This window comes from Leopardus geoffroyi, chromosome B3 (assembly GCF_018350155.1).
Source record: "Leopardus geoffroyi isolate Oge1 chromosome B3, O.geoffroyi_Oge1_pat1.0, whole genome shotgun sequence".
Lineage (NCBI taxonomy): Eukaryota > Metazoa > Chordata > Mammalia > Carnivora > Felidae > Leopardus > Leopardus geoffroyi.
Window position 1 is genome coordinate 39494650 of NC_059337.1, and position 10388 is coordinate 39505037.

Here is a 10388-nt window from a genome sequence, read left to right on the forward strand (position 1 = left end):
AGCTTTGCGCAGTGGCAGTATCGTAGCCAACGAGGTTTATCCGAGGCGCGATTATTGCTAATTGAAAACTTTTCCCTAAAAAGTTAAACATACAAGTACTGTATGGTACAGCAAATCAACTTCTAGGTATATACCCCCCCAAAAAGCAAAGACACAGACTCAACGAGATAGATACATGTTCAGATACCAGATAGATGCCAACGTTCATAGCAGCATTATTCACAATAGCCAAAAGGTGGAAATAACACAGGTTCCATCAGCAGATGAATGGATAAACACAAGGTGGTATATATTAATAATGTCATGTTATTTAGCCTTAAAAAGGAGGGAAATTCTGCTACATGCTCCAACATGGGTGACTCTTGAACACGTTATGCTAAATGAAATAAGCCAGGTACAAATGGACAAATAGTGTATGATTCCACTCCTATGAGGTACCTAGAGTGAGTACATTCTTACAGACAGAAGGTTGAAGCTATTGCTTGTTGGGTACAGACGTTCTTTTTGGGATGATGAAAAAGTTCTGGAAATGGATGGTGGTGATGTTTGTGCAAACATAATGAATGTACTTAATGCCACCCATCAACTTAAAACGGTTAAAATGGTAAATTTTATGTATATTTTAATACACAAAACCACAAGGAAATGGATTTCAGTTTGTAAAAAAATGGAAAAATACAGGAAACAGAAGGTCAGGATAAAAGGACAGATAGTGTCACAAGACTGGGACAGGATACTATGAGTTCCTCAGTCTTCCCAGGATCACTATCATTCTGGGGCTTTTTGCCTCTTTCCTGACAGCCTCCCAGAACTCCTGTGGACTGGCTGGCTTTTTGGACCAAAGTTAGCTTGTTCACCCTCATCCACATCCAGCCTAGAAATGACACCTGCTATGACCTTTGAAATTTCACCATTACAGGGGCGCCTGGGTGGCGCAGTCGGTTAAGCGTCCGACTTCAGCCAGGTCACGATCTCGCGGTCCGTGAGTTCGAGCCCCGCGTCGGGCTCTGGGCTGATGGCTCAGGGCCTGGAGCCTGTTGCCGATTCTGTGTCTCCCTCTCTCTCTGCCCCTCCCCCGTTCATGCTCTGTCTCTCTCTGTCCCAAAAATAAATAAATGTTGAAAAAAAAAATTAAAAAAAAAAAAAAAAAGAAATTTCACCATTACAGTAATTTCTTTAGATGAGTACCAATTACCATCCTCCTTCCTTCCCCACACTCTTACCCTGTGCCCCTGAGTCTCATTTTTGTTTTCGGTCATTTGGGGGGCAAAAAGATCCTTTCATCCCTGAGAAATAAAAATGCCACAATTCTAAACTGGTTGTGGTGAGCAAAAGGAAGATAAAAGTGACACTTTTAGACATAGAGCCAAAGCTTAAAACAGAGGAACATTTACTGTGTGACCCAGTCCATCCACTCCTAACTATGTATTTGAAAGACACGAAAGCATATACCCATACAAAAACCTATATATGAGTGTTCATAGCAAACTTATTTGTAATAGCATGAAACTAGCAATAGCCTGAATTTCCATCAGAAGGTGAATGGATAAGTAAATTTTGGTGCATCGACACAATGGAATACTACTGAGCAATGCTGGATACACACAAGTGGCCGAATCTCAAAATAATCGTGCCGAGTGAAAGAAGCCAGAGGGAAAAAAATAAATAGCATATGATCCCATTTATACAACATTCCCCAACATGCAAACTGACCTAGGGTGACAGAAAGCATATCGGTAGTTTTGAGACCAGAGTGGAGGGGGGTGGGGGGCAGGTTAAAAGGTATGAGGACGTTTGTGGAGATGGTGAATATGTTCGTTGCCTTGGTTGTGGTGATAGTTTCACAGGCGTATACACATATCAAAACTCAACAAATTCCACACTTCAAAAATGCAGCTTATTGTTTTTTAAAAAGCGAGTGAGAGAGAAACAGAGCACAAACCCAGACAAAAGGTCCTCCTTCCTCTTCAATATTCTTGAATGCAAGGCTGGAATGCACAGATGCAAAACAGACACAAAAGGCCCCGCTGCTCTCACTCACATGCACACGCTAAGGCGCGTTTCCTTTACAGTACTTCTGAGTCGTGTCCCTTTCCATTCCTACAGCCACTGGTCTGGTCTAAGCCCTCCTTCCCCACTGTCAGGCTACAACCTAGCCTTACCCTCAATCCAACAGGGGCTGCCAGAATAACCTTGACAAAAGACACCTCCAACCACATGATCCCCCAAATCCAAATGTGGACACACATGCCTGAAAAACCAAAGGTTATAAAATGAAATGTTAGAGGTGAGAATAAGATCACAGGTGATTTCTTTTGCTTTTGCTTATCTGCTTTCCGTATTTTACAGTAGTATTTTTGTTAAATGTTTATTTTTTTTGAGAGAGAGAGAGACAGAGTGTGAGCAGGGGAGGGGCAGAGAGAGAGGGAGACACAGAATCCAAAGCAGGCACCAGGATCTGCGCTGTCAGCACAGAGCCCACGCGGGGCTCAAACCCACGAGCTGCGAGATCATGACCTGAGCCGAAGTCAGAGGCTTAGCCAACTAAGCCACCCAGGCGCCTCTGCAATAGTATTTTAAATAAAAATATCCTTATTGGTTTTGCTTGTTGCAAAAGGAACGAATGCTCATTGTAAAATATTCAAAGAGTATGAACAATATGGGAATATAGTGAAGCTGGAAAAGGCAGTGTGTTTCCTCCTGGTTGCCAACGCTGTGGTGGCCTCCCCAACACCCACCCCACCCCTCCCATCCAGGAAGCAGCCAGGCAGTTTGCTGGGATTATCTCCACCGGCAGTTCCAGGAGTGGCCTTTGGAACAGTCTAAACCTGCAGTTCTCAACCTTAACATCCAAACCCTGATATTGTAACAAACGTTTCATAATACTACTTCACCATCCTGACTTAGCAAATCAATAGATCATATAATACAACTTAGGATATGCTATAATTATAACATAAGAGAGAGATAAGAGGAAAATAATTCATTATAAAATGATATCTATTTCACTGTGTAGATGCTTGGGCACAACAATAATAGGAGACATAATGAGATAGTTAGAGGCTTGTGCCTACTGGCAGAATCACCATTCATTCAACAAATAGTGTTTGAGCACTCTCCTAAATTTCCTGGCTATACAGACAGAAATCCCTACCTTATGAAATTTGCATTCTGACGGCAATCAACACAACAAATAAGTAAATTATATATTATATTAGAAGTTAATAAGGAGGGCACCTGGGTGGCTCAGTCGGTTGAGCGGCCGACTTCGGCTCGGGTCATGATCGCACACTCCGTGAGTTCGAGCCCCGCTTCGGGCTCTGTGCTGACAGCTCAGAGCCTGGAGCCTGCTTCAGATTCTGTGTCTCCCTCTCTCTCTGACCCTCCCTCGTTCATGCTCTGTCTCTCTCTCTCTGTCTCAAGAATGAATAAACATTAAAAAAAAAATTAAAAAAAAAAAGAAGTTAATAAGGATGATGGGGGAAAAAAGAAACAGTAAGGAAGTGAGTAGTGGGTTGCAGCTTAAAATAGAGCGGTCAAGGCAGACCTCACTAGAAAGTAACATCACAGCAAAGATTTGAAGGAGGTAAGGGAATGAATCATGCACCTGTCTAGGGGGACAGTGTCCAGGCAGAGGGAATAGACAGTGCAAAAGCCCTGAGGCAGAAGCTTGTCTGGTGAGTGTGTGCGCTTTAAGTGGCCAGTGAGGTGGACTGGAGTCAGTAATAGAAAAAGCAGAAGCAGATGTGTCAGAAAGGTAACAGAGCCAGATCTCGCAGGGCCTCATAGGACATTGCAAGGCTTGTACACTCCGTAAAATGGCGCGTTAGAAGGTTTGGAGGAGAGGAGTGACATGATCTCATCTACATTTTAAAAAGAAAAATCTGGCTGCTCTAATGAGAATAGACTGCTGGGTGGAAGCAGAGAGATCAGCCGGGAGGTTGTTACAAGAACTCAAGTGAGAAACGGCTCCGGCAATAGCTGCAAATGCATACTAATATTCAGTACCGTATTTCATAGAATCTAAGATGTCACTGATCATAGGATACATCCTGATTTCTGAGATAAAATATGCAGTGAGAATTGCATTATGCAGTGTGAACTGCAATATGCAGGGCTGAGCTGGTAACTCAAATACCGTCAGTGGTGTTGGTTGTTGAAAACATGATTTTCTGAAATAGTGAACAACTCTTGGTAAAGTTCCAAGTGAAACAAAGTACTATTTTCTCTCACTTTACCCATAATTCTCACATCTTCAAGTTCAGTATATATTAAGAACATGCAAAAATAGTTCATGTTATATATAAAATGGAGTTAGGGTCTAGGTTCAGATGATTATAAACAGGTTTTTTAAATGTATATTAAAGTCAAATAGGACATTAAAAGTCATGCAAGATGTAGGGAAATTCTGTGTTGGATTGGATTGTCCTATACATTATCAGAATCTAGTATCTCTGGCCCACAGTCTCTAAATGCCCAATCACTATAACAACCAAAATTTATCCCTAAGTTTACAAACGGGTCCCTAGAAGGTGCATGATTCAGGAACAGGCATGTGCTCACGACTGCTGTGTGACAAGTAACAGAAGTCCACAGGCCTGAATGTGCCGGCAACCCTCCCACCACCAGGGGGAGCCAGCCTTGGGATAAGGCCTTTTTTTTTTTTTTTTTTTTAATGTAATATATTTTTTTTTCAACGTTTATTTATTTTTGGGACAGAGAGAGACAGAGCATGAACGGGGGAGGGGCAGAGAGAGAGGGAGACACAGAATCGGAAACAGGCTCCAGGCTCTGAGCCATCGGCCCAGAGCCTGACGCGGGGCTCGAACTCACGGACCGCAAGATCGTGACCTGGCTGAAGTCGGACGCTTAACCGACTGCGCCACCCAGGCGCCCCTGTAATATATTTTTTTAAACCGTGGTACAAAATATACATACACTTTGCCACCTTAACCATTTGTAAACACACATTCACATCATTGTGCAACCAATCTCCAGAAAACTTTTCATCTTGCAAAAAGAAACTCTATACCCATAAAACCACAACTCCCCTTTTCCCACTCCCCACAAATCCTTGGCACCCACCCTTCTACTCCCGTCTCTATGAGTCTGGCCACTCTAACTACCTCATATAAGTGGAATCATACAGTGTTTGTCCTTTCATGTCTGGCTTATTTCACTTAACATAATGTCCTCAAGAAGCTTTCACCTTTGAAGGCAGAGTTACAAGCCAGAGGAAAGCTAGCAGCTGAATGACATTGTTGAACCCTGGTGTCATTCCTTCAACAAAGCCCACTTTAAGGCTGGACATTTTGGTTACTGGGCCAATAGATACAACTTATTATTGAGGCATATTTGTGTGTAATTTTCTATTACGTGCAAAATGAAAACACAAAAGCTGATACCCTCCCCTTCTTTCCTTAAATAGTAGTAACAGTTTGGTACATATTCTTTCAGACTCTTTAGTACACAAATAAAAATGAATATTGTATTTTTACATAAGAAATTCTATAATACTGTGAAGCAATCTAATTTTTTCACTGTTAATAAATACAAATCTAGCTAATTTTTTACATTTTTTTTTTTTAATTTTAGAGAAAGTGTGAGAGAGGGAGAGGGGCAGAGGGAAAGAGAATCCTAAGCAGGCTCCATGTTGCCAGGGCTGAGCCCAATGCAAGGTTTGATCTCACGACCATGAGATCACAAGGTCATGAAATCATGAGATCATGAGATCATGAGACCATGACCTGAGCCAAATTCAAGAGTCAGATGCTTAACCAACTGAGCCACCCAGGTGCCCCTAATACAAATATAGTTTAAATTCTTCTAGAACTCTGTTGTATGGATGAAACAGAGTCCATTTAACCAATCTGCTACTGACATTTAGGACCTTCTCAGTGTTTTGGTAAGCATGCTGGAGTGAACACCCGTCCACCCATTTATTTCCTTTGAATACAATTCTAGAAGAAATATCTTCTTAAATGGCTGTATTAATTTCTATTCCCAATAATTTATGAGTTCCTGATTCTCCATATTCTTTTTTTTTTTTTTAATTTTTTTTTTTAACGTTTATTTAGTTTTGAGACAGAGAGAGACAGAGCATGAACAGGGAGGGGCAGAGAGAGAGGGAGACACAGAATCTGAAACAGGCTCCAGGCTCCGAGCTGTCAGCACAGAGCCTGACGCGGGGCTCAAACCCACCGACCGTGAGATCATGACCTGAGCCAAAGCCGGATGCTTAACCGACCAAGCCACCCAGGCGCCCCCTGATTCTCCATATTCTTAAAAATATGATGTACTGTCCATCACTTTCATTTTTACTAATATAACATATAATATAATATCTAACTTTTATAACATATAATATCTAACTTTTATTATAATTAGGAGTTCTCTTTTGCAAAAAGAATTTTTTAAATGTTAATTGGTCATGTTTACTTCTTTTTTGTGTGACATGATTATTCGAATCCTTTGTCCATTTGTCTACCAGGGTATTCATCATTTACCTAATAACTCAAAAAATCTCTTTAAAAAAAAATAAGCATATTAAATTCTTGCCAGTCAAATATGTCGCAAATATTTTTCCCAATTTATTATTTTAACTTTTTTAATGAAATCTTTTCCATATAAAAGTTCTATTTTTTTTTTAATTTTTTTTTCAACGTTTATTTATTTTTTTGGGGACAGAGAGAGACAGAGCATGAACGGGGGAGGGGCAGAGAGAGAGGGAGACACAGAATCGGAAACAGGCTCCAGGCTCTGAGCCATCAGCCCAGAGCCCGACGCGGGGCTCGAACTCACGGACCGTGAGATCGTGACCTGGCTGAAGTTGGAAGCTTAACCGACTGCGCCACCCAGGCGCCCCTAAAAGTTCTATTTTTAGCATTATTTTGTTCTTACATGAATGTCCAGTTGCCCCAACATTTATTGAATAATCCATCTTTTCTCACTGTTTTGAAAGGTCACCTGAAATCTGCACACTAAAACTTCATATGTGAATCTGCTGTAGAACTTTCTAATTCATTCTATCAACTCTTTTTTCTGCCCAGATGTCACTGCTCCTTCTAACTCTTTCCTTTCTTTCAAAATTTTCTTGGCTTTATCACATTTCCAGTTTTCAGATGAACATCATAAACAATTTGAGAAGTTCCAAAGAATCTATTGTGATTTTTTTGGAATTACACTGCAATTATAGATTAATTTGTGAAGAAATGACTTATATTTTTTTTACTTTAATTTTATTTTTTAAATTTACGTCCAAATTAATTACCGTATAGTGCAACGATTTCAGAGTAGATTCTTTAACGTGCCTTACCCATTTAGCCCATCCCCCCCAACCCCTCCAGCAACCCTCTGTTTCTTCTCCACATTTAAGAGTCTCTTGTTTTGTCCCCCTCCCTGTTTTTAGATTATTTTTGCTTCCCTTCCCTTATGTTCATCTGTTTTGTCTCTTAAAGTCATCATGTGAGTGAAGTTATATGACATTTGTCTTTCTATGACTAATTTCACTTAGCATAATACCCTCTAGTTTCATCCACATAGTTGCAAATGGCAAGATTTCATTCTTTTTGATTGTCGAGTAATACTCCATTGTATACATATATATACACCAAATCGTCTTTATCCATTCATCCATCGATGGACATCTGGGCTCTTTCCATACTTTGGCTATTTTTGATAGTGTTGCTATAAACATTGGGGTACATGTGCCCCTTCAAAACAGCACACCTGTATCCCTTGGATAACTACCTGGTAGCGCAATTGCTGGGTCCTAGGGTAGTTCTGTTTTTAATTTTTTGAGGAACCCCCATACGGTTTTCCAGAGTGGCTGCACCAGCTTGCATTCCCACCAGCATGCAAAAGAGATCCTCTTTCTCCGCATCCTCGCCAACATCTGTTGTTGCCTGAGTTGTTCACGTTGGCCATTCTGACAGGTGTGAGGTGGTGTCTCCTTGTGGTTTTGATTTGTCTTTCCCTGATGAGGAGTGATGTGGAGCATTTTTTCATGTGCTGGTTGGCCATCTGGTTGTCTTCTCTGGAGAAGTGTCTATTCATGTCTTTTGCCCATTTCTTCACTGGATTTAAATTGTACACTTTAACAGGGTGAATTTTATGGTATGTAAGTTATATCTCAATAAGATTGTTATTTAAAAAATGGAAGCAAGACAAAGATGCCAGTTACTATTTCTATTGTTAAATGTTTTTCTGGAAAACCTATCTAACGTGGAAGGTCAAGAAAAATAAATAAAAAGTACAACTTTTGAAAGAGATTTTTAAAAAATCATTATTTGGAGACCATTTTATTACATATTGAGGTAACTCCAAGAAGGAAGAAACAGTTTTTTAAAGAGTTCAAGAAGGTGGCTAAGGAGATGTATATACTCTGTAGGTAGGTAAACACACACATACACACTCACACATACGTACAAAGACAACATATGTGCCAGTTAGAAAAATATTTGAGTTACAGTAATAGCAAAAGTTATGACATACATATGGATAAGCTTAATCTAAAGTGTGTGGGAGCTTTCAGAGAAAATAATACAACTTTACTAAAATAGATAAAATAAAACCTGAATAATAGACATGTATGTTCACAGAAGGGAAAACCCAATATAAAAAACAAGTCATTTCTGGGAAACAAAAGCAATAATGAACTATTGGGACCTCATCAAAATAAAAAGCTTCTGCACAGTGAAGGAAACAATCAGCAAAACTAAAAGGCAACTGAAGGAATGGGAGAAGATATTTGCAAACGACATATCAGTTAAAGGGTTAGTATCCAAAATCTATAAAGAACTTATCAAACTCAACACCCAAAAAACAAATAATCCAGTGAAGAAATGGGCAAAAGACATGAATAGACACTTCTCCAGAGAAGACAACCAGATGGCCAACCAGCACATGAAAAAATGCTCCACATCACTCCTCATCAGGGAAAGACAAATCAAAACCACAAGGAGACACCACCTCACACCTGTCAGAATGGCCAACGTGAACAACTCAGGCAACAACAGATGTTGGCGAGGATGCGGAGAAAGAGGATCTCTTTTGCATGCTGGTGGGAATGCAAGCTGGTGCAGCCACTCTGGAAAACCGTATGGGGGTTCCTCAAAAAATTAAAAACAGAACTACCCTAGGACCCAGCAATTGCGCTACCAGGTAGTTATCCAAGGGATACAGGTGTGCTGTTTTGAAGGGGCACATGTACGCCAATGTTTATAGCAACACTATCAAAAATAGCCAAAGTATGGAAAGAGCCCAAATGTCCATCGATGGATGAATGGATAAAGAAGATTTGGTGTATATATATATATATATATACAATGGAGTATTACTCGACAATCAAAAAGAATGAAATCTTGCCATTTGCAACTATGTGGATGGAACTAGAGGGTATTATGCTAAGTGAAATTAGTCATAGAAAGACAAATATCATATAACTTCACTCATATGATGACTTTAAGAGACAAAACAGATGAACATAAGGGAAGGGAAGCAAAAATAATCTAAAAACAGGGAGGGGGACAAAACAAGAGACTCTTAAATGTGGAGAAGAAACAGAGGGTTGCTGGAGGGGTTGTGGGAGGGGGGATGGGTTAAATGGGTAAGGGCACTAAGGAATCTACTCCTGAAATCATTGTTGCACTATACGCTAACTAACGTGGATGTAAATTTTAAAAAAGTGTACAATTTAGTGTACACTTAGAAAGCTAGGGTTCAGGGACACCTGGGTGGCTCAGTCAGTTAAGCGTCCGACTTCAGCTCAGGTCATTATCTCACAGCTTGTGAGTTCGAGCCCTGTGTCGGGCTCTCTGTGCTGACAGCTCAGAGCCTGGAAATGCTTTGGATTCTGGGTCTTCTCTCTCTCTGCCCCTCTCCTGCTCCTACTGTGTCTCTCTCTCTCTCACTTTCACAAAAATAAATAATAAAACATTACAAAAAAATTTTTTTAAAAGAAAGAAAGCTAGGGTTGGATCATAAAGGCACTTAGCTGGAGGCTGTCAGCTACCTTCAGTCCTTGCACATGACTGAGCATCAACTTCCACAGTTGCCATATTTGTATTCTAATCTCTTAGGTATATATTATCTCACAAAGTTTAGAATATCTTCCTCTTCTTTAGATAATATTTTCTGTCCCCCACAAAGTGCCTAGCATAGCTCCTTGCCCATGGTAGGACCTCACTAAATATGCGTGGAATAAATTAATAAGTACCTACCCATTAATTTCAGGATCTTTAGATAATTCTGGGCAGAAAAGCATTTGACACAGTTCTTACGGGTGGTATGCTGGTAAATGTTTAACAAGTAGTTCTTGGGAGTACTTATTTCTAGTGTTTGCTTGATTTCTGAGGTAACAATATTCCCACCACGTCAGTTTTGGTACT

General features: G+C 40.2%; 1 pseudogene; it reads left to right on the top strand.

Annotated features, from left to right (window-relative positions):
* LOC123584760 lies at positions 1–128 on the top strand (annotated as a pseudogene).
* The last annotated feature ends 10260 nt before the right edge of the window (positions 129–10388 follow it).